Raw genomic sequence first — 22,523 nt, forward strand, 5'->3', positions numbered from 1 at the left:
AGTTATTCATAATTTATACACAGCAAATTGGGTGACACTGATTTGCAAGTGTCAACTTTAACATCCGTTGTCGATCAGTTTGATAAATGAATCGCCAACTCGTTATTGGCTTGATATCTTGCAGCGTCTGGCGTCCTTTCACTCCCGCCCCTTATATGAAACTGGTTTCTCCGGCAAAGAACCATCGACTGAAGTATACGGGAATTAATTCGCATACGGATATTTGTAGCTTCGTTCATCATCCTCCAGTATTACACGCACACACACACGCACACACACACTAACGAGGGGAAGGAAGGGTTGGTGTATCGAGACGGAAATCAATATATCGATGAAAAATTTACAAGCGGCCGGGAGACCTTGACAATGGGAACAGCGGAGCGGCGGGGCCAGACCAGGCAGCGGCGGCGCCAGTCACCATTTCGACAAGGAGGAAGTGATGGGATGACCTGGGCAGACGTTCTTGAGAGGGATAAAAGATAACTAAGTATCCCATAACTGATGACGGCCTCCAGCATCAAATCACTGGGGAATGTTTGGAAATGAAGCAACAACAGAAGCGAAAAAGACACCTGCTCGACAAGAGAGGAAGTAATGCGATGATTTGGGTAGACATTCTTGAGGGGGGATGAAGAATAAGAGATGAAAAGTAACTAGCAATTCTATAACTAGCGACCTCCAATAGCAAATCAAAGGGAAATGCAGGGAAATTAAAAAGCAACATCAACAACAACAACAACAACAACAACAACAACAACAATCGCCCAAGTTCACATATTTGACAAGGCTTTCGTAGGAGTTTTCGGCATTTCCAGGAGTAGTTTTATGAGCCTGGTGGTAGTTTGACCCTTCTTCTGTACCGTGAACCTAAAGAAACACTCATTAGAACGCCACTGACCCCCTCTTTGACCTTTAGAAATAGTTGATGTGAGAAGCGAAGGTGTCTTATAATACAGGCCTTAGTATGAAGTGAAACCGATATAGAAAACGTAGGTAGGAAAAAAAAATAACATATGCTTGAAAAATCGGCGTAACGTGATCGGCCGAGGCATGTTGACGGAGAGGAGGGGCGATGTTGAAGGGACCTCGTGATCCTCCCCTCGTGTTCTTGCGTGGCCCCGAGTGTTGTGTGTGTGTACGAAGACCGATTGTCCGCCCCTTGGCACATGCTCGAAATATTAAACTGTGGTGCTTGTAGTGTATTTTTATTGTGGCGCTCAGGTACACACACACACACACACACACACACACACACACACACACACACACTGATCTCGCCGCGACATGAGAACAAAACACAACACTGCATCTTTTTACAACGCACACACTCCTCCTCCTCCTCCTCCTCCTCCTCCTCCCTTCCCTGTCATCGCTTTGAGGGGGCAGAGGATGAGAGGGGCGGCGGCGGAGTGGATGTAAAGTAGGATAAAAAGAGGAGAGGGTGAAGAGCTGACATATTTTAAACTCTTGCTTGGAAAGGAGAAAAAAAATATCAAGTGTAGAGACTAGGGAGAATGGTGACCCCCAAGTGAGCTGAGAGGGGTGGAGAGGGGTGGAGAGGGAATGGAGTGGCCTGGAGCGAGTATTTGGGGGCGAGGAATGGGGGAGTGGTGTGAGGGGCAGGAGTAATGGATGGGAGGGGTGATGGGTGGGAGGGAGAGAGGGAGGGAGTGGAGGGAAATGTGCGGAAATAGGTGGAGTAAGCTGACGGTGATGAAGGTGAAGGTGATGAAGATGAAGGTGATGAAGGTGGTGATGGTGATAGTGGTGGTATTGGCTATGGATGAATTAAGAGGTGCGAAGATGGTGATGTGATGGTGAGGGTGTGATGTGATGGTGATTTTTTTTTTGTGGTGGCTGACGAACAAGTGAAAGAATTAGTCTGGTTGATGGTTAACAATAGTAGTAGTAGTAGTAGTAGTAGTAGTAGTAGTAGTAGTAGTAGTAGTAGTAGTAGTAGTAGTAGTAGTAGTAGTACCAGTGGTAATAGTTGTGGTGCAGCAAGAAGCGACTGCATGTAGTGATAATGACGTGACAATGATGAGGGTGGTGATGGTGATGATAATGAGAGCAGGGGAGACGTTAGATGCGTTAGTGGTGTAGATGGTGGTGATGGTGGAGGTGATAGTGAACGCAGTAACGGTGGTGTTATAGGTGGTGGTGGTAACAAGTGGTGATGATGGTGCATGGTGTTGATGGTGATGATGATGAATGCAGTAATGATGATGGAGATGAAGATGGATAATAAAAGTGGTAATAACAGTGGTATAGAAAGGTGGTGGTGGTGGTGGTGGAAGGGGTTGAGATATTGACGGTGGAGGTAGAGGTGGTGGTGGTGGTGGTGGTGGTGAAGATGGCAAAGAAGGCGTTAGGAAAAGTGAAAATGATGATGATGATGGTGGTGGTGGTGAAGATGGCAAAGAAGGCGTTAGGAAAAGTGAAAATGATGATGATGATGGTGGTGGTGGTGGTGGTGGTTGAAGCTAGTGGTAGAAATGGTGGTGGTGGTTGAGGTAGTTGTGGTAGCGGTGGTGGTGGTGGAGTGGGGGAGAGGGGGAGGGAGGAAAGAAAAAAGAGCGAGAGAGAGAGAGAGAGAGAGAGAGAGAGAGAGAGAGAGAGAGAGAGAGAGAGAGAGAGAGAGAGAGAGAGAGAGCGAGGAGGAGGAGGAGGTAGGCACGGAAGCAATATAACACTGGGCCAGAGGACTTAATAGGTATATCATTTCGTACCATATAATTCAGGGGATATTTGACAATAGAAAATTCCCACTACACTTTGACGTCATGTCCCAGTTATTTATCGGCGCCTTCCCACCTTTAATTTAACCCGAATAGAGCTGTTACGAGCCTCAACCTACTCGTTTGGCCATGTATCGCTGTCGGCGCTCGGGCATTACCGCGTTCACCTATAATGATCACGCCCGCGCCTCCTCTGATAATACTGCCAATCCCTTATGAATGATCTGGTTCCCGGCGCAGGAGACTTGAACTTCTTACCCCGCCCGCCGCCCCGTCCCATCCCACCCCGCCCCGCTCAGACCAAGGCAAGCCAGGCCGCCCAGACCCGTCCAGGTTGAGGAGGAGGAGGTGGAGGAGGAGGTGAAGGTGAAGGAGAGACGTGTGGTAAAGGCTGTGGTTGTGATGTTGGGGATAAGAAGAAATGCGTGGTGAAGGAGGAGGAGGTGAAAGAACGACTTGAGGTATAGTGGTTGTGGAAGTGCTTGAGGTTGTGGTAAGGGATGAAGGAAGAAAGGAGTGGTGCAGGAGATGGAAGGGAAGACAAGTGATAGTGGATGTTCCCTGGTTTAGAGAGAAGGAATGGTTGAAGAAGGAAAAGAAAGATGGAGAAGAAAAATAACTGGGAAGGGAAATAGAGGAAAAAAAGGAGAAGAATGAAGGACCATGAAGAAGGGAAAGAGGGCGAATAGAAAGAAGACAAGACCTAACTGATAAAAGAAGAACAAAAACAAGAAATAGGGAAACTAGAACATGGGCTAAAAGAACAATGAAGGAAAAGTGAAGGAACATGAAGACGAGGAAAGGGGTAAGAAAGCAGACAAGAACTAACTGATAAAAAGGAAAAAAACAAGCAATAGGAAAACTAGAACATGGGCTGAAAGAACATAAAAATTAACAAGCTAACACGGTAAAGAAGGAAACAATGAAAAAGAACAATGAAGGAAGAATGAAGGAGGATGAAGACGAGGAAAAGGGCGAGAAAGCAGACAAGAAATAACTAGCTAATAACAGGGAAAAAAAGCATTAGGGAAACTAGAACATGGGCAAAAAAGAACAGAGAAAAATTAACAAGCTAACACGGTAAAGAAGGAAACAATGAAAAAGAACAATGAAGGAAGAATGAAGGAGGATGATGACGAGGAAAAGGACGAGAAAGCAAACAAGAACTAATAAAAAAAATGACAAAAACAAGCAATAAGGAAAACTAGAACAGAGAAAAAATTAACAAGCTAACACCGCAACGAAAGAAATAATGAAAATAAATAACAGGAACGAGAGAATGGACTTAAAAGAAAATTACGTATACCACTATAGAGAACACGAGAAGAGGATGCAGAAAATAAGCAACAACATAAAAGAAAATTAAGACTAATGAGGGAAAATGCAATACACAGGAGGAGGAGGAAAAAGAGGGAGAATTCGACGATGGTGAATAGCAGGAAGAGAAAGATGGATAGAAAGATATACAGACAGACAATGCTACCAGACCCCGTAATGAGGAAAAATGTACGAAAAAACAAGATTAATAGAAGTGAATAAATGAAAATATGTTAAGTCCAGCTCAATAAGTGCATGGCGAATGTATCGTAAGTATATCACACACACACACACACACACACACACACACACACACACACACACACACACTCAACCCTTTACATTTTCCTCGCAATACGCATATGATAAGAAAAAATATTGGAATGATAAAAAAAAACGAAATGATGAGCCGAAAAAAAAAGCGTGCATATTAAAACAAAGTGTGATACCGAAGAAAAATAAAACAATAACCGAGCTCTCTTAAACGTTTTCCTTAGGACTAAAAAATACATAACGTTAGTGAGTATTAAGGGAGCTAATACATTCACACACAAGGGCAGGTTTCAGGAACATACAGGAGGAAGTAACATCACCCTACACTACATAACAAAATCTTCTTAGTACACGAATTTTTCCCCTCCAAACCCACTTCAAATATAATGATCTAAGTGAACTTCAAAGGCGATAATTAACGCATGCTTATTAATTCCCAACCTTTTCTAATGACAAAATTACCTGCTAATTAGTCTCACCTGACCATCACAGGGGGTAATGAGGGGAAGGTGAGAAAGGTGTCAGGGAAGGGAGAGGGAAGGGAAGGGAGGAGGAGGAGGGAAGGGGGAGGGAGGTAAGTGCGCGAGGGGGCGGAGTGACCGGAAATTGCACAGGAAATAAATAAGTGAAAAAAAAATATGCGTGAATGAAGAACAGGTGAGGTTGTGATTAAGTGAACGGAGGTGGAGGCGGCGGGAGGCAACAGGTAATTAGATCGATGATAATTGCTCTAATCTGCCGCCGCTAATGAGGTTATCGTCATCAATTTGAAACTGACGCGACTCCGGTGCGGGGAGGAAGCGAGGGAGGCTGCGTGTTTTTCTGGACTTTTCCTTCATAAATGTGAGTGTGTGGGGGGGGGTGTGTGTGTGTGTGTGTGTGTGTGTGTGTGTGTGTGTGTGTGTGTGTGTGTGTGTGTGTGTGTGTGTGTGTGTGTGTGTGTGTGTGTGTGTGTGTGTGTGTGTGTGTGTGTGTGTATCTAACTGCTATCTTTCTCCTCTCTTCCTCTACTTTTCCATTGATGTCTCCTCTCTCTCTCTCTCTCTCTCTCTCTCGGCGAATAATGACGGATCAGCACCCAGCGTCCTGCAATCAGTTCCTCCCTCACTGAATTATGACTCGGCACCACACACACACACATACAGCTTTGTGGTAGGCTTCATATGATAAACTCTCGTGTGTGTGTGTGTGTGTGTGTGTGTGTGTGTGTGTGTGTGTGTGTGTGTGTGTGTGTGTGTGCCCCGTCTGGTCAGGTCGGGGCTGGTCCCTGCCCGATGCCCGTCCCGCTCGAGGCCACAAAGCTGGTGCAGTTTAACGACCACACTCTCGCGTCTAATTAAGGGTCGTAATTAGCGGCTTTCTTCCTTGGGTGCACCTATAAACTGCATTATGAGCAAATAAATATTTTTTTTTCACCGCACTGCGAGAGGCGGGAGACGGAGCGGCCACCTGGCGGACAAGGGAGGCGGCAGCTGAGCGATGCCGTGGCACTTGGGATTACCTGAGTTACCTATGGACTGAATACCTTCCCTTAACCTTCCTACCATAGTCCCCATACCTTGCCTGCCTTCCATAGCCACCTTCCGTGTTCTTCCTGTCGCTCATACCTGTTTCGTACACCTTAATTTTCAACTCCCGCACTGTATCAAGGTAGGGTTAGCTGGATTATTTAATTTTTCTTTTATTCATTTTTTACGTTCCCTCAATGACACTGGTAGGCTTTCCTGGTGGGGCCTGGTGGTCAGACCCAGCCCATTATGGCGCATGTAAGTGTTTATAGTGGTACCATCTTGCTTGGCTCATGCTGCCCACGGGAGCTCATCATTGATCATCTTTGAGACAGAATCTAGGAGTCCGGGTTGATTCCGGGTTGATAGGTGGTCTCCAGGACAGCATGTGGGTAGTCTTAGCGCAGTAAGTAGCGGGCTTTTTTTTTATATTTTTCTTTACGCCCTTGAACGGTCTTCTTAGCTGTAAAAAAAAAAAAATGCTTAACTTCACCCAGCCTTCCTATCATACCCCAACTACCTTCCCTGTCTTCTACCTCCTTCGTGTACTTCCTGTCACACACACCTACTCTAACACCTCTCCTACGCTTTTAAGTCCCAAACATTTAACTCCCAAACCTTTAACTCCCAAACATTTAACTCCCAAACCTTTAACTCCCAAACCTTTAACTCCCAAACCTTTAACTCCCAGACATTTAACTCCCAGACATTTAACTCCCAGACATTTAACTCCCAGACATTTAACTCCCAGACATTTAACTCCCAGACATTTAACTCCCAGACATTTAACTCCCAGACATTTAACTCCCAGACATTTAACTCCCAGACATTTAACTCCCAAACCTTTAACTCCCAAACATTTAACTCCCAAACATTTAACTCCCAAACATTTAACTCCCAAACCTTTAACTCCCAAACATTTAACTCCCAAACATTTAACTCCCAAACATTTAACTCCCAAACATTTAACTCCCAAACATTTAACTCCCAAACATTTAACTCCCAAACATTTAACTCCCAAACATTTAACTCCCAAACATTTAACTCCCAGACATTTAACTCCCAAACATTTAACTCCCAAACATTTAACTCCCAGACATTTAACTCCCAAACATTTAACTCCCAAACATTTAACTCCCAAACATTTAACTCCCAAACATTTAACTCGCATATTTTCATCCCTCTTCCCCAGCTTCACTTAACTCGTGCATTCTCCATTTTACACTTTCCTGACATTTTCATCATCTATACTGTTCCCCCTTTTAATTTTCTTAGTTTCATTTATTGCAAACTACTTCCTTTTCATGGACATTCCTCTCCTTTTACACTCTACATGTGCTTCCCTTTCCTCTTTCCGGCACACGAGCCCATTAATTAATTATTCCAATATTACTCTCTCAAATTTAACCATACATTCTTTCTCTCCCTCCGTTCCCTTACCCTTTTATATATATACTACCTCCGTTCTCCCCTCCAATGTGCGATATTCTGTCCATTAACTGTTTCAACCTTTACACTCCTCTTTCACCCCTTCCATCCCTTTCAAACGTGTGCCTATATTTAATTTCAACTAATGTTCCTTTTTAATCCATCTTGCCGCCTCAAAATATATCACTGAATTTTCTCTGTCCACTAACTGCTTCATGCTTTCCACTCGCCTTTCTCCTTTTCAGTCTCACCTATTTATCTCCAACATACAATTTTGTCCAATATATAAGTTTCATATAATTTCCTCTCCATCCACTAACTGTGTCAATATTTCCCTACATCTTTCATTCCCTTCATTCCTTTCACAAGTATATAATTAATTAACCTAACCTCGTCTCTTCAGTACACGACAGTTTTGCTCTAACTAACGCACCATTCCATTTCCTCTCCGTCCACAATAATCTAAGTGTCTGTTAAAAATAGCCTTCCCACTTTTTTGTCACTTTCTAGCATGCACTTATCCTTCACCTTCTAATTATCCTCCCTTCCTTCTAATCCTTCTAATTCTCCTCCTTTCATTCTGATCCTTCTAATTCTCCTCCCTTCCTTTTAATCCCCATCCATATCTACAACACATCTCTACAACAGCAATCTGCATCCTCCACGAATTCCTTCTCACCCGCTAACATTCACTAGCTTGCATTATGCTGTTTAAGGAATCTCAGAGTGGAGGCAGGAAGCTGTGTTTTGCCTGCCCACAACCCTCTATTCAGGCTAAGTCACCCCCCTCAGTCCCCCACCAGGAGAGACGGGAGTGGGGGACTTAAAGTGAAGGCGGTCGGCGGTTTAGTATATATCATGGGGGAGAAGAATAAAGGTGTTGGGGATGTGAGAGAATGGATGCCCCGTGGTGAGTGGCGCATTGAACTTAGGCTTAAAGAAAACAACGGACAACTAAGCAATTCAGGACATTAGGGAAGGGTAAGAGACGAGGGACTGGAGGCTCTTACGGAAGGGGGAGAGAGAGGATGAGAGCACAGATTCCACAGAGAAGGAAGAGTGTGAAAGAGGAGTGGGAAAGCGCTGGAGATCTCACAATTAAGGGAGAGAATAGAGAAGGAGGTGAGAAAACAGATTCCAGAAAGGAGGATAAGTATAGGGAAGAGTTAGAAATCTTACAAGTGAAAAATAGTGAAGCAAATAGGGAATGGTTAAAGATCTTACAAGCGAGAGAGGTGAAATAGGGAAGGGTTAGACATTTTACAAGTGAAAGATAGAGAAGAAAAGAAGGATGGAAAAGTTTGAGATTTTGCAAGTGAAAGAAAAAGAAGACAGATGCAAGAGTTATAGATTTTACAAGTGAAAGATAGAGAAGAGAAGGATATGATGGAAGAGTTAGAGATTTTACAAGTGAAAGATAGAGAAGAGAAGAAGGATGAAAGAGTTCAAAGATTTCCCAAGTAAAAAAATAAATAAATAAATAAATAAAGCACAAATTCCACAAAGGAAGAATGTCAGGAGAGGTGTGGGGATCTTACAACTGGAAGATAAAGAAGAGAAAACACAGATTCCACAAAAGAGGTGTGAGAGAAGAGAGGAGACTTGGAGATCTCACAAGTGGGGGGTATAGGATTGGGGTGAGAGAGCACAGATTCCAGAGGAGAAGTGGACGAGAGGAGAGGAGAAGGAAGACGGAGGAGGAGGAGGAGGCAGGCAGGCAGGGGGAAGGAGGAAGAGAAGGCAGGCAGGCACAAGGGAGGTAGGGTAAGGAGGGGGAAGGAGGAACAGGAGGAGGCAGGCATGAGGGAGGCAGGGTAAGGAGAGGGAAGGAGGAGGAGGAGGCTGGAGGTGCCCGAGGCCGCCGACACAACTTGTAGGTGATAATGCTACCTGCTGACGCTATAACTCATAACACCATCACTTTACCCTACCATTAAGCAGACCCCGCCGCCTCCAACCACCGGGCCGGGTGTGAAGAACCGAACCATTATCCCGCGTTCTGGTACAGGTGGCGGCGGCGGCGGCGAGGGAGAGGAGTGAGTGTTGGTTAGTAATAGTAAGAATAAAAGTGATTTAGTGATAATAGTACTAGTGTGTGGAGTAACAGTACTAGTTTCAATAGTAATAGTAGTGGAGGTACTGGCGGTCCTATTAACGTTATTTGGGTACTATCTACTGTGCGAGCAACTGCTATTTGACAGACTAACACTACTACTACTACAATCCTCCTCATGCGATCATACGTAGTAGTAGTAATAGTAGTAGTAGTATATTATATAGTTATATCATTATAATATCCATCAAGGAACGCTGATTTATATAACGCGTATCTCCGGAATTCCTGAGTGTCGGACGAGAATATGGCAAAGAAAAAATAATGTGCGCTTCGGGAAATGGCTCACTCACATGGCGCAAACAGCATCGCGCGCCCCCAAGATACCGCGGCAAGTGTCGGGCATGGACAACAAACTGACGCACGATTTCTTAACGGGGGAAAAAGTAAATAAATAAAAGGTCACTGGCAGCAAATCCTGTGTGTGTTTGTGGCTTTGGTATGTTTTGACTGAAATGATAGCGTAGAGAGAGTAGTAGTAGTAGTAGTAGTAGAACAAGAAGCTTAACAATATGAAGAGACACACAACTCGAAAGACGAATTAACTGTGCAAATAAACTATAAAGCGAGGAACTATCTTTATAACCGGCACTGTTTTGTAGCTTTCTGGGGCACGTATAGCTGTGAAATGTAACTATCTGGTCCTCGTTATTGTTGTTGTTTTTGGAGAGTCAGTGTGGCTGTGTTGGTGATGGTGATGATGGTGGCGATAGGGGTGTGGAGGGGCCAAAAAGATGGTAATGATGGTGGTGCTGGCGATAAGCGAGTGGCGTTAAGGAGTGGTTGTGGCGTGGTGGTGACAGTGATTGTGGAGGCAGAAAGTGGTGGTTGACCGTTCAATGGGAGGGTAATGGGAGGGGCTTGCTGATAACAGTGGTAAAGGTCACGCTTACAATGGTGTTGATGGTAATTATGGTGCTGAAAGGCGATAGTAGCGGTGATGATGGTGGTGATTGTATGCAAATGTCTTTATGGTGAATCTTCGTATTTGTCATGCTGGTGGAGGTGGTGGTGACAATGGGGGTGGTGAGAATAGTGGAATGGTAATGAAGGGGAAAAGTGAAATGGCAGTGGTCGTGGAGATGGTTGCAATGGTGAAAGTAAACGTGGCTATGGTGATGATGGTGATGGTGGTGGTGGCGTTGATGGTGATGGTGTGGAAGTGGCAGTATAGCATGACTGTTGATGGGGATGGTAACAGCGTAGTGGTGGTGTTGGTGGTGATGGTGTGGAAGTGGCAGTATAGCATGACTGTTGATGGGGATGGTAACAGCGTAGTGGTGGTGTTGGTGGTGATGGTGTGGAAGTGGCAGTATAGCATGACTGTTGATGGGGATGGTAACAGCGTAGTGGTGGCGTTGATGGTGATGGTGTGGAAGTGGCAGTATAGCATGACTGTTGATGGGGATGGTAACAGCGTAGTGGTGGTGTTGGTGGTGATGACAGACTGGTGCAAATGGTGGTTCTGGTGATGGCGGTGCTGCTGATACCCCAAGAATATGCACCCCATTATTGCCTCCCCATTTTAAGTTCAAATTGGGGCAAGATTATAACCGTAACTCAGATTTTTTACATGTTTTCCTTGGCGTGGAGGACGAGGGGCCGGGCAAAAAGTCTCCCCCCGGAGTTTGCTATTAGCGCGGCGGGAGAATACTGCTTGTTAACATTCGCCTTGTTGGGTAATGCGACGGAGTGACGAGGCCCCGACCTCCCCACTGATGAAACTTAGATCAGGTCCCGCCCACGGCCGAGGGGCTCACCGCTGCCTGTGAGTTAACCCGTCCGCTACGATTGGCACGGATTTGGCTTTCACTGATAGCCTGGTTACTATACTCCATGTCTTTCTCTGCCTCTGTGGTGGATAGTGGAGTGTTTCCCATGTGGTATTGGTGTGCTGAGTATCCCCTCCCAAGGTGCATGACTTTAGATTCCTCTTCATTGAATTGTAGCAGCCACTTTTTGTTCGATTTCTGTAGCTTGGTGAGGTCTGACTGTAGGAAATCCGTAGTCAAAGGGTTAAGGGGCTATTACACTGGGCATATTTTCCGTGGATCTTCAGTCAAACCACGATTTCCGCTAACGTGGTTCTCAATTGTTTGTTCTTGCTGCTGCTGATGATGATGAGTAATACCGTCGTCCTTCAGTGAAATCTACCGTAGCTTTGGAAGATCGTGGACACGTCAGAAAACAACGCAAATATGAGAACCATGAGCCAGCGGAAATCGTGGTTTGACTGAAGATCCACGGAAAATTTGCCCAGTGTGATAGCTCCATGTGTTACCTGCGCCAACCAAGGGGAGGCAACAAACTCTTTCTCCGCAATAAGAGCTTGCCCGAACTGATGTTTATTAGGACGGCAATTGTCTCACTGTCTCAACTGATTCGAATCCCCGTCTTAACCAACAACCACCAAATAATGTAACCTGTAAACTATAACCAAATACCAACAAATTTAATAACCTGCTCCTACAAAATGACAAAAGAAAACAATTACAACGTTTACAGGATCGAATCGGCCAGGAAGTTCCCCGAATCACTCATGAAGTGTTCCGAACCAACCAAGACCAAATGAGCCAAGTAGTGAAGACTTGTAGTACACTGTAAGCTCTCCTAGCTCAACCTTTGTGTGTGTGTGTGTGTGTGTGTGTGTGAAGAACTATATAAGACATGCTTTTCAAGCCCAGCGTCACATAACACCACCTAACAGCACCGGACATGCATATGATCACCGTTGGGAAGCCGTGTTGGTCTCCTTCACCTGAGTCGTCACAGTTAGAGGGAACAAGCCAACACACACTCATGGGCAGCCCCTCCCCTCCCCCCCCCCCACGCCCCGCCCAACTGATGATACATGTAAACGCCGCGCCCCCTGCCGTTCCGTATATAGCGTGTGGCTATTACATCAGTTAGGCGCTAACTGGGGCATGAAATTGCGCCACTCTAAACCATACATCTGTGTTAACAAAAACCTGAAACCTGCGTCCAACACAAGTTGAACACTCCCTCTGAAACATCGTTGTAGTAAATCAGCCTTACCTTTCTCTCAAGCAGTCGGAGGCAGGGGTCGTGGTGTGTTGGTGGTGGTGTGGTGGCCCTGGCTGGGGGTGGCGTGGTGGTGGGGGGCGCGGTGCCTGTGGGGCCGTGGCGGCGCTGGGTGGAGGCTCACATTAGGGGCTCGGTGGGGGTTCAGCCCATCGTGCCTCGCCGCCAAGGAGAGGATCAATGTCGATCTGTCGAAGCAGATAAAAAATCAGTTAAGACGATGCCCTCTATATCAACATTGAAGAACTTATTCAAGCAGCAATCTATATTCTTGTGTGAATAGAGTAACTGGTTAACAAGATTTTTCCCTTTAATATACTGCGAAAATGTTCATACTTTCTATTTGATTACTGACGTCACTTTTAAAGGGGAATGTAAAAAAATGTGGGAAATTCACAACAATAGTGTGTGTGTGTGTGTGTGTGTGTGTGTGTGTGTGTGTGTGTGTGTGTGTGTGTCCCTCATCCCCTGTGGACACAAGGCGACGGGTAATGGCGGGGGGGAGACACATTACACGTCCCACAACCCGCCTATTAATGCCGCGACAGGAAGAGGAGAGTTTGTCACCTGATCAAGACTCACGTGTGTAACCTCCGTCCCTACCACTTCGTCTTGCCCGACTGACTGAGGCCTCACCCCCCCAACGGTACCCCCTCATCCCCACTTCTCCCCCTCTCCCATTCCTCGTCGCCGCCTCTTCCTGCTTCCAAACTACCTTGTGGCCGCGGGGCAAACTAACTGCGCTGATTCCATAAAAGAGCGGATAAGCGGGATTTGTAAATATAGCACTACGAGCCCAAGCCCCGCCCACCTCCGTTACGTTACGTTATATCCTCGGCCAAGCCACTGCGTTCACCGCCTCCATGACGCCGGTAAGGACGCGGGAGTCATGGGCAGCCGGCCGATCCGAAGCCTCGATCGCTGAGTGAGACTGAACCACTTGTCTTCAATGCGACTGTTTCTTAGCTCTGTGTTGCTTTATGATTTAATTTATATCATGCCAATCAAATTAGCGACAATCTGTGACTCGAAGACTGTGCGTGATGCGTGGGAGATGGTTATCCTTACTCTCCACCACCGATGCCAGATTATCGTACTCAGAGGATCGTTTTTTACCGGTTTCTCGCCCATAACTATTGACAAGAAACACATAGAATTAACCATTTAAACGATAACCATATATGAAGGCAGTTATTTGGGTGATGAAAGCAGTTTTTGGGTCGGAAATCGGCAGGCATAGGAGGCAGAGTACGATAATATGACAACGCTGCTCTCCACCACCATCAAGAATCACCTCGCGACAGGACAAGCCGGCGCCACACACTCGGCTGATTCACGCATGCGCGCCTGGGTGGGAGGAAACACTGCTCCCGTAACTCATGACGCTGACTTCTTTTTTCTCGTTTTCGACACGTCCAACAATGTATATCTTCAGTTCATCATTGCTCCAACATTGCTAATACGAGGTTTCAGCCAGGATAAACACAGTAATCAATGATACTTGTACAAGACAGATGGTGGGAATATAATACAATGGATGGCCGCCTCGGAGCAGCACGACCTGGCAACTCTACCCGCGGCTGTCAGTCTCTCAGCGACGCCGAAGCGAAGTTGTTACACTCGCTGCTGTTTATTGGCAACGACGTAAAGTTATGGCTAATTTAACATACCATGACACTGACAGACAAAACTCATCAATTGCATAAACTCAGAACTCGAGAGCTTCTAACGATACAAGATCATGATTGTGAGCACCCATAATCTCGAGAGGCACAAATATGCGATGATACGGCAATCTGTTGGTAGTTTACAGCTACAAACCGGGTTACTAGGCATGAAAAAAAGAACCTGATTATCAAAGTCATTGAATTCCCAAAAAGAAGCTCAAATAAAGTAGCTGAAATCGCACAAAAAAGAGTAATATCGTTTAAATATGCAATGGTACGATAGTCTGTTTGTAGTTTCCAGCTACAAACCGGGTTACCAGGCATGAAAAAAAGAACCTGATTATCAAAGTCATTGAATTCCCAAAAAGAAGCTCAAATAAAGTAGCTAAAATCGCACAAAAAAGAGTAATATCGTTTAAATATGCAATGGTACGATAGTCTGTTGGTAGTTTCCAGCTACAGACCCGGTTACTGGGCATATAAAAAAAAAAAAAAAAAAAACTGATTATCAAAGTCATTAAATTGCCCCCCAAAAGCTCAAAGTGAATATCGCACAAAAAAAGAGTAATATCGTTAACACACTATTAATAAATTCAGGTAGTTAAGTTCCTCGTGGCCATGAAGCAACGCGTTCCTCTGCCTTTTGCCAAGTACAGACAAACGCGAGACGCTTCGTAGCCCCGCAAGTCAGCAATACGTCACATGCACCTTTCAATATAAACTTTTAATCGCCATGAACGCAAACGTCGACTGGCAGCATAACTCAGGCTGTCGTGATGGGCGGCGATTTGGGCAGAAACAAACCTAACCTAACCTACCCTAGCCTAGCCTAACCTAACCTAGCCCTCCCCCCTGAGTTGATATCGTATTATGCACCTGTATTGCTGCCGATTCCTGGATGTCATTAGAAAGCGATCAAGCGTTTACATAAGGTAGCCATGTATCAAGACACCTCTCCACCCGAAATTGACCTCTTTTCTTTGATCTTTTTTTAGGAGCAGCGATTAGCGGGCTTTTTTCTACACTTTTTTTCGTTGTTGCCCTTGAGCTGCTTCCTTTCCTGTATAAAAAAAACACGTGTCCAAAATTATGTAACAGAGGATGAATAAATAACGTTTGCATTTGTATTTATATCAGCAATTAAATAGTGGTAGTTTTTAACGTTAACAGCAGGGATACAGCAGGCACGGTATACTGGACGTTCCTTTCAGCCTCTCACCTGTACACCTGGTTCACCAAAACACGTGACAACAGAAAATGCAAAACAGATATCTCGCCAGCACACACCCCGGTCTTTACACTTTTCCGGAGCATCTGTCCCCATGACCACACACCACGCCATCACACCTGTCCCATCACCACACACCACGCCATCACACCTGTCCCATCACCACACACCACGCCATCACACCTGTCCCGTCACCACACACCACGCCATCACACCTGTCCCGTCACCACACACCACGCCATCACACCTGTCCCGTCAACACATACCACGTCATTACGCCTGTCCCGTCAACACACACCACGCCATCACACCTGTCCCGTCACCACACACCACGCCATCACACCTGTCCCGTCACCACACACCTCGCCATCACACCTGTCCCGTCACCACACACCACGCCATCACACCTGTCCCGTCACCACACACCACGCCATCACACCTGTCCCGTCACCACACACCACGCCATTACACCTGTCCCGTCACCACACACCACGCCATCACACCTGTCCCGTCACCACACACCACGCCATCACACCTGTCCCATCACCACACACCACGCCATCACACCTGTCCCGTCACCACACACCACGCCATCACACCTGTCCCGTTACCACATACCACGTCTTTACGCTTGTCCCGTCACCTCTCGCCACCCCACACCTGTCCGTTAACACATCACACACACCACACCTGTTCCCGTCACCACGCCATACCACAGCACGAGTCCGCCACCACACACCAAACCATTTCTTTCACCGCACCTGTTCCTGTCACTACACATCTCTACCACTTTTCTGTTCTGTCATCAAGGAATACTTATGATGTCTAATACTTTGAGGAAAACCTTTCGTATTTCATTAAGTTCTCAGATCTTTTGGGGAGTGGCCCGGGATAAAGTTCTTGCATGCCTTGTGTGTTTGTTATGTAAGGCAGTGAGGGTGTTTCCATAAGACGGGACTCCCTCGTCACCCCGGCGCCCCTCAGCCACTCAGACGTGGGGGGGAGGCAGTGGGGGAGGGAGGGCTGAGTGGCCTCGCACCTCTCGTGGATGGAAGGTGATAGATGGCGGCAGGTGAATAGAAGGCCCCATCCCCGGGCAGCGCCGCGGCTCACAGTCGATTATTGAGACGGGCGTGCATGTGGCTATGAGCGGCCACACTCGTAGATGGATGGGGGCAGACACAAACCTGGTGGAGTGCAACACAAAAAATATGTTGCGTCTTACGTGTGCGCATTTAATATATATATATATATATATATATATATATATATATATATATATATATATATATATATATATATATATATATATATATACACACACACACACACACACACACACACACACACACACACACACACACACACACACACACGAAGAATAATTGAGCGTGTCGGGTAACATGGTCAGGGAGCCTCAAAAACAGTTGTAACCAGACACAAACCAAACTGGTCCCAGCAGCCCCTCGTGGCGGCCCTCCTGACGGGCTGACTAACGCCGCCTCGACGATCAACCTTGGCCGTGTCACCCCCGCCCGGCCCGTTCAGCCTCCCCCTCACCCCTCGCCCCGAGCAGCAGGTGGTCCAACAGCTCACTCACCTACGCAGGACACACCCGCCCCGCCGCCCATCCTCCCGGCCACTCGATAATCTGTAACCAATCCACGTGACGGCGCTAAGAGGTTGTCCGTGATATAATTGAACCCCGGAGGAATCTCGCCGAGAAGCCCATTGCGACGTGGGAGAGGGGAGAGGCAGGGGACAGGGCGGAGGGGGGATGTGGGAGGAAGCAGCCCCGCGCTCACATATAAAATATTCCCGTAGGCCGGAAAGGTGTAAGGGAAGAGGAGAGCGGGCAGGCGCAGGTGTTGTGCGCGGCGTGTCGGCCTGGCGGGGAGCCTCACAACAATTTCCCATCCATCACCACGGCCATGACAAGTGACGATCACAGCTGGCGGGTTGCACGCTCACCCTCCCCTACGTCGCCTCGCCGACACGCCCGCCGCTCACTCGATATTCGGCGCGTAAATCCCGGTAAATTGCCGCGCGAGAAGTTACCTGGTCCCGGCGGTAATCACACCTAGTAAGACCTCTCCCGGGCCAGCTGGAGGCCATTAACGACAGGCGGCAGCGGCGTTGTCCCCGTGACTCAATTTCTGGCACTGATTCTTGACCCCTTCCTCACCCACCTCCGGCCCTGCCTCCCCTGCACCATTGCTTATCTGCTCTACAAGTTGAAAGAAGCAAAACCATAACAAACAGAGATCGTCCCCCAAAAGTACTAAAACAAGACTTGTAATCTGATTCTTTAACTTGCGAAATTTCCAACAAAGTGTGACGCGCGTAACAAAGGATTGGAAATACCATGGAGCGAGTTGTACATAGCGTGGATGCTTACACAAACCAATGGAGTACCGAACCAGACAAGCGACACAACAGCCCCCCCGAACACACACACTAAACTGCCAGGGATGATTACCAAGCCGAAGGGAATAACGCGTACACATGACAACGAATATGGAATGTGCGCTAATGTAGTAAACCAACACACACACACACACACACACACACACACACACATACACACACACACCAAGGATGAAGAGGGAGGTTATACTGAGGAAATAAGTTTAAGCCACTGACCAAGGTGGGGAAATGGGAAGGGAAGCAGCAAGGGAGAGAAGAAAATAGAGGAGGGAAAATAGGAAAAAAGGACAGTGGTGAATTTGTGAGGTAAAAAGTGAAGGATAACAGAGTGGGTTCGATAGGAAGATAGAAAAGGAGGGAACTAAGTGGAACAGCAAATAGAAGTAAATAACGCAATGAAGAAAGAATAGATGATAATTAAAAGAAAATAATAAAGAGAGAAAAGGAATTGATAAAAAGTTAGTGTGGGTGAGCAGTGAGGAAACGAGGGAAGACAAGGAAGTTATACATTATAAAATTAGCTTGAAGAACGAGATAAAGTTTAGAACGTATGAAGAAAACGAAGAAAAAGAAGAAAAAAAACATAGAAGACAAAATTAAAGAAAAAGAGAACATAGAGAGAGAGAGAGAGAGAGAGAGAGAGAGAGAGAGAGAGAGAGAGAGAGAGAGAGAGAAAACAAGGAAGATTGCAGGCGAGGGTAAGGTAATGACCAATAAGGACCAGTTGTGACGCTTGGTATTGAGTTAGTTGGCGGGGAAGGTCATCTCGGCGGGGTGACCAGCACGAAGACTCGCCGCCTCCCTAAGGACACGAGGAGACGAGACCGGGGGGGGGGGGGGGGCACGGGAGCGAAAAGGGGATGGAAGGAAGGATAACAGCCGGGGGTGGAATGGATGAAGCCAGAGGGACAGAGTGGCGGGAAGGAGCTGGGTGAGTGGAGTTGCAGTTTCCCCATGTTCTTATGTTCTTAAGTCCTGGAAAATAAAGAAAGCAACAGAACACATTGGGACACCATCAACACCACCCCTCCCCTCACTGACCGTCTTCTATACCGCTTAAATTTCACCGCTATGTTGCTTCCCTTGCTATCTTTTTGCTAGTTTTTATGTACTAACTGCTCTTCTTAACTCGCTAACTGCATGCCTCCGCCCCTCCCGCGGGAACCTCACCAAGCCCAGACACCGGAAGGATTGACAGACTGAGAGCTCTTTCTCGATTCGGTGGGTGGTGGTGCATGGCCGTTCTTAGTTGGTGGAGCGATTTGTCTGGTTAATTCCATATACACTTTATTCTAGCATGTCCCTTTGCCGTCCAATTTGTTAATGCAAGAGCTAACCAGTGTTTCCATTCTTCATCCCTTTCAATTCTACACTATGGAACCGCCTTTCTTCGTCTGTGTTTCCTCCCTTCCATGACACGAATGTTTTCCAGAGGGAGTATCAAGACACCTCACGATCCCTAATTGATTACTCGTTCCGGCATCTTCTTTTATCTCTTTGCAGGATCAGCGATTTGAAAACTTTTTGGTTGTTTAGATTTGACCTTGGCCGCCTCCTTTGCTAGAGAAATAAGAGGAAAAGTTATGTAAGACTTGATTGGGGATCGGCGGGAGGCAGGGACGGGATGGGGCGAGAGCTAAAGAGGTCAGGGATAAAAAGAGGCGGTGGAAGGGGTTGGTAATGGAAAACCGGAGGCCTAGAGAGGGAGAGAAAAGTGAACAATTTGAAGGGGAAAGAATGGGAACACCGAACCAACGGGGGAGGACCAAAGGAAAACAATGACCGTCGAAGATACAAAAAGAGCGAAGACTAAAACAAAAACAAAAACAGAAAAAATGACGAGAACGAAGAGGAAAAATACAGAAAAATCAAAGGGCTTTTTTTCTGTTTTTCTTTTTTTTACGGCAAAGGAGACAGTTCAAGGGCGCAAAGAAAAATATTAAAAAAAAGCCCGCTACTTACTGCTCCTGAAAGTACATAATAAGACGTGCCGATGAATGATTAAAACGAAACAGAATTCTACAGCGATGAGCGAGTGCCAGAAGCAGGCGTTATTAAGGTACATACGAGGCGAGATAGATAGCGCCAGAAAAGGCATTATCGATGTATATATGTAAATCTGATCGTGGGATGTCCATAGCCCTCCAGGTATACAGTAGGAGACCCGAGCCGAGCCTTACAGCAGGTCCAGCAGGCAGGTCACTAGCATGAACAGGTCGTCAGTAGGTCATGGGGTCTGCAGCGGCGCCGTGGATGGGTGGGGGGTTATGGGGGAAGGGGGGGAGTGCTCGAGGCAACTGTCATTTCCGCGGAACTAATCACCCATCGGCCCGGCGTCTTGGGGATCATTATAGATTTCTGGAGTTTGATGTTTGAGGCGGCTGGAGGCTGAGGCGGCGCGGAGGCAGGAGGGAAGGAAGGGCTGCAGCCAAGCCGTAAACGGGCGGGTAATGGGGTCCCTCTCCTGAGATAATGTAAACTAAGGTATAATGGAATCTATTTCCGCGGATAATGGCATTTCCAGCGCAAAGAAGAATCCTAATTTCTCGAGTCACCGATCCACCAGCCCAATTTGCATGCTAAAGTGATTTCGTCGGCTGGATCCCGTTTTCTGTGCCATGACAACAGTGGCAGCTCTGCATATGATGGATAGTCCCTTGTCCTCATGGCGCCGCCCTCCGCCCCGGCACCGAGAGGCCATTTCCCTGAAAGCCTGGCCGTGTTTGCCGCCTTTGTGACGGGGTGCCGAATGATATCACAGAGTAATTGTATTAGCCAGCACTAGTCCCCCCTTGCGTCAGCTCAACTGTTTAAATTTGGCGCCTCGGGGTGAAACAAGATCAGAGATGCCAAGGTAAACAAGGCCAGCTAGTCCCCGCAGCCCTCACGCCGCCCAGCCGGCCCTGCCCCGCCCCGCCGCCTCGCCCCGACCTGCCCTCACTGCGTCACATCCTTGGAGGGTCAGAGGACACTGGGCATCGTCGGGCGCAGCGATCAGGGGCTCCGGATCGTCGGGCGGGGTCGTTGGTAATGTTGCTGGTGGTTTCCCTGGGGAGGTCGCGGCCTCAAAGGGGAGACGGGTCTATTGCAACTTCCATCTCATTGTGACGCCGAGCCTGCGGGGAGCACGCCGACACCAGCGGGAGAATCACGGGTCATTGTCTCTGCGCTCGCTGCAATTTGTGTGTGTGTACGTGTGTGTGTGTGTGTGTGTGTGTGTGTGTGTGCCAAAGTGTGCGTGTGTGTGTGTGTGTGTGTCAGCGTGTGTGTGTGCCAGCGTGCGTGCACCCTGCATCAGCAAACAGTGCTCCACAACACAGCAGAACACACTCCGCCGCTACCTCGTCTCCACACCACCTCAAAGCAAATTTGCAGCCTCGCAAAGACCAATATCCCCCGAGTCGGATCTTTCCAGAGTTCACAAACACCATTCCGAACGGGAAGCCATGTTTAAATAGGAGACAAAGGTTACCAATTTAACTTTAGACTAATCCGATACAGGTCCTCGTCGAAACAAACTCAAATACACGCGTGCCCGGGCAACAAGGGCCTGTCTCCCCCACCAGGCCTGTCCTCGCAGCCCCTACACGCGCGGCCCCAGAGACGCTTTTCCCGCGCCGCCCCCTGCTCCCTGGGAACAGCAGCCGCGGCGCGGACTAACAGTATTACGCCGCATTTGTTTGATATGAAAATGATTGTGAGGAGAACCCCCGGCTGACTCATGTTTAGCGTAATTCTTTTTTCGACGGGGAAATGAGAGTGGAGGGCCAGCCGAACACACCGCCGGGTCACCCATCAGGTCACCCATCAGGTCACCCGCCACCCTGACCAGGCCCCAGGCGTCCTACTTTCTACATTGTTCTCGAATCATCAGTCTCCCCGTTCATTTCCTTATTCCATCATCCCCTCGCCCAGCACTTCAATCGTTGTCCTCCTCAGCCCTCACAGTGCTACTTCAACCTCCGTTACCCAACCTAATGTTTAACCTGACGTCCAACCTCTCCGCTGCTCAACCCCTCAAGTCATTCGAAAAAAAAAAAGTCAAACAATTCCCCGACATTAAGTCCGACCAAGCCTCGTTTTGTACATCGAAACTGGATATGATATTTTTACGATGCGACTCCTAGCTAGATGTGTTGATATTGTTAGTTGCAGCTGTGTGTGTGTGTGTGTGTGTGTGTGTGTGTGTGTGTGTGTGATAGCAGCATGTCACACTCGCAACACCTGTCAAAACACATGTCCCGGGAGAGGAGGAGCACCTGCTGTAGTATGCCACCTGCCACCTGCGTACCTCGTGACCGCCACTTCAAAACACCCGCCACGGTCTCCACTGCGGCAAGGGAGAATGTGGTCCTGTTCAGAGCTGAGAAAAGGAGGCAGGAAGGAATGGGACACGATAGAGGAGACAGACTGGATGTAAACGGATGAAGACAAGTGGGGAAGCTGTTTCTCTTGCCTCCTACAGACACGGGAACGAGATTTATACTAGTTACAAGCCCGTCAGCAAGTGAAGAGAACATGTCCACCTGAAGTATGAGACAAAACAAAAGACGAGTGACATTTGCAAGCGGGGAAACTTTACATTCCATTCGTCAAAGCGATAGAGGCCTTGACGACAAAACACGATACGAAACCACAACCTCCGACAGCATCACCGCGTAGACAAGCGGACTCCACCATCCCAGGCATCAATACATGGGAATCTGGCAGGCCTGAGGGGGGACTGGATCGCGGTCAGGTGTCCAGAACCTCCACGGAGCTCCACCCAAGAATCAGGGCGAT

General features: G+C 47.4%; 1 long non-coding RNA gene across 3 annotated transcripts in view; it reads right to left on the reverse strand.

The window, feature by feature from the left end:
* The window catches only part of LOC127003812 (uncharacterized), a 270,989-nt gene that overhangs the window by 233,392 nt on the left and 15,074 nt on the right, over positions 1-22,523 (reverse strand). For all 3 annotated transcript variants that reach the window (XR_007757412.1, XR_007757411.1, XR_007757410.1), the window contains exon 3: positions 12,414-12,607. This is a non-coding gene — a long non-coding RNA (uncharacterized LOC127003812). The remainder of the gene's footprint in view (positions 1-12,413; positions 12,608-22,523) is intronic.

Source organism: Eriocheir sinensis, chromosome 26 (assembly GCF_024679095.1).
Source record: "Eriocheir sinensis breed Jianghai 21 chromosome 26, ASM2467909v1, whole genome shotgun sequence".
NCBI lineage: Eukaryota > Metazoa > Arthropoda > Malacostraca > Decapoda > Varunidae > Eriocheir > Eriocheir sinensis.